The following is a 3,385-nucleotide window of genomic DNA, read 5'->3' as shown; positions in this document are numbered from 1 at the left end:
TTACGACAGTTTTTATAAGGTGCCCTAGTTCTGAGAAGCACCGTTTCTAAGCTATTTGCAAAAAGGGAGAAAATTAATTTATTTTTGTTTAGATCGAGTTAACCGGGTACATGTTACCATGGAAACAAAACATGACAACTTTAAAATGAGTTGTAATAAAAGCCAAATTATGCGCAAATTCGGGTACTTCTAAAACTTCCTGACATTCTTGAATTTCTTTGCTTTCTGTACCTTGAAATTCAAGTATCAAGCTTCTAAATGCGTTAAAATTGGCATAGTACAAGGCAGCATCTAGCCAAGTTCCCCAACGTGTTAAAATAGGTTCTGGGGTAAAGAAATATCAGGACATCTTTTCTTAAAAAGTTGCACTCTCAATGGAGCTTTCATAAATATTTTTTTGTTATTTTTTATTAATTTATTGACCAACTGATACTGCATCTTATAGTTTCAGCTATGCGGTTAAGCCCATGTGCAAAGCAGGTGCAATGAATTAAATTATAGTAAAACATTTTAAGATTTGATGTAGCTTTAATCATGTATGCTGCTACGTCGGAAAGCATCAATACATTTTTTTCTTTTGGAACCACCTCGGGCAAAAAAAACTTGTTTAACCCTTCATGTACAAATCTAGAAATAGTATTACTATTCGTTTTTGTTAATTCCTTCGAACTTATGAAAAATCCTTCTGTGACAATATCTTCATTCAAGACTCCTATAATCAAGTTGGCTATATATCTCCCACATGTGGCAGTTGTTTCATCTACAGTAAACCATATATAATTAAATGAGCTGACATAATTTTTACTAAGAGTACTCTCATCTGGAATGCTTTTTTCACAATATTTTTCTAGAAATTGTCTAAACGAACTACTATGTAATTTATTCAAAGGAATGTCTGATTTAACCATAGCACTGCATAAATCAAAATGAAATTGTTTTTGTTCATTAAAACGAGAATTTGAAGCTAGCTGTTGCTTATTTTGATTTTCCTCATATTTTTTAATGTGCTGTTCAGTTTTTAAATGCTGAGTTACGTCGTATTTTTTTTACAAACAATCTGCAATAAAATAAGAAAATATTATCTACTCCTATTTTAAAATTTATTAAAACCTATTTTTTTTATACTGTATTTTAAAGTCGTTTAACTAATGTCAAAAAGGAAACCTCTTAAAAGTCAAAAAATTCAGAAAGATAAAATGATATTTTAAACAGGAAACAAAGACAAGAATAAGAATTTGCGAATTTTTACTTACAGTTTTAGAACATGCTTTGCAAAATATATTTTTATTGTCAATTTTTAGTTCTTTGTGACCCTTAATCTACTCTTCAATGGCTGGCTTTTGCTTTGGCATTGTTTAAGTAGTTACCACGTACAGCTAATTAAATCCAAGTACAGACGATGCAAACAAACTGGAGACCAGAGCACCTCGTCGTAACTAACTAAATAAATAACAAAAGTCTTGGCATAGCGCAATACTTAACTTTGGGGAATAACCTAAGGGCGAACTGATTTTTCGGGGAATCACGTGACGCCTTGCAAAGTTGCCAAATTTTCTTTATATGGACATTTATTCGCGTATAATGTTTGGTACTATTTTTTAAATTATTTAAATATGCGGAAAAAAGTTAAAATAAGCACGAACGAAAAAAAAGCATGAAAACTTAAAAAAAGCAACAAAAGCATAATAAAAGCTATCGCAATATACTTAGTTTGGTATAATTCGTTTAGAAATTAAATAATCTTACGGTAGCTTATAAAATTCAGCAATAAGCAAAATGCTTAAAATCCTGTCTTTACTTATATCAGCTTTAGATAATGGGACTTCTATATTTACAACGATCACGTGTCAATTAAGAAAAATCGGAAAATGGATAATTTGGATGAGTGAGTACCAAATTGCATGATTTAATAGTACATGTAAGTTATACCTGCACTACAGTACTTCTATTCTATTTTTCAAGCTTGAGTTTATTTTTAAATTCAGAGAACAGTCTCCGAGAAATCTGTTTAATTCTCAATAGGTATTATGGTTTGCTAAAATTAGTACAGATTAAACGTTATTGGACCTTCTACCTGTAATAACTGAGAAAAAAACCTTCGTGAAAAATGACATGAACATTCTTACCTCAGTTTTCTTCTCAAAACAAAGTGCATTTTGTTAATTGTTTAAGCATTTGCGATTAGTCAGGTTTAGAATTCATTCTAACCATTAATGTGACCAAATAATTCCAATATTAGTCTGATTAATAGTGGAATAAATAGATCAAGTAGGGAAAGTTTTTGGCCACAAAGTCTGCTTTCATATCCTTGTTTGAATGTAATATTTCAATTGTTTCTCATTATATACTTATGTAAAATCGTAGGCATGTGACAAAACCTTAGAGGAATGATTAGGGCACAAGCCCTATGCATAATTTTGGTGCATATTTTAGAAAAACTAATAAATATGTTGACGTGGCGAGAGCTATCTAGAAGAACCTTAAGGAAGAATTTGATCAGTCTAGCATGAAGATGCACTCACTTGAACCATTATTTACATCATATTGTTCAAACATATAGTAGAGATAAACGTTTAAATGTAAAAGGGGTATTTATTTGTCTGAATATGGCGACTAAAAACCATTATCTCTTGGAAGACAACAGATTGTATTACATTATTTCGACAAAAAAAACTTACCTCGATTTTTAGGTATTCCTCTATTGCACGCACTGCAGAATCAGTTAATTTCAGAAAAATTAGCTCTTTATTTTCCAGACTATGTTGTGAAGACAGCCCATATAGAGCACCTGGACACAAGGCAGCCATTTCTGTCCCGAACAGTAGTGAAAATAAGACAAGACGGGCGAAACACAGCTGACTTTCTGAGTCAGACTGGTGACTTTCGTACGAAACAGTAGATCGCTTGAACCGGCTCGACGTTGCCAAGTTGTTGCTGTTTGTTTAAACTACGCTAATTGGCTAAGTATTGTGGGTTGCAGTGTGGGAGGTTTTTAAAGCTCGACTTTAGTGCCAGTTGCTTAAAATTAGATTGGCTCACAGGGTGGTTTTTTAGTGCTATAGAGTCCATTATTTCCGATGGTTTTGTACTTTCGAAAAATAGTCGCATATAAAAGTTTTTGACCCACAAAGTGCGCACATTTTAAAAACATCTTATATGATACAGTGTCTGGAAAAAGCGAGGCAAGATCAAAGTGTATTTTTTTAAATAGAACTAGCCATTTTTCATTAGCTCATGGAATGCAGCTTGAAACACTGTATATGCACCGTAGTGTTTTTTTCTTACTTGCGACGTTGGCAGATTATCGCCATTTTAGTAAAATTTTGCTTAAAAACATGGTATCTAAAAAGTMATTGTGGAMGCAAAAAAAGCAGTTARAGATACA

The sequence above is a fragment of the Dendroctonus ponderosae genome, unplaced genomic scaffold (genome assembly GCF_020466585.1).
Source record: "Dendroctonus ponderosae isolate FM_Combo_2020 unplaced genomic scaffold, Dpon_F_20191213v2 Dpon_F_20191213_7, whole genome shotgun sequence".
Lineage (NCBI taxonomy): Eukaryota > Metazoa > Arthropoda > Insecta > Coleoptera > Curculionidae > Dendroctonus > Dendroctonus ponderosae.
The sequence above is the reverse complement of the archived record's forward strand: the minus strand, read 5'-3'. Positions refer to the sequence as shown.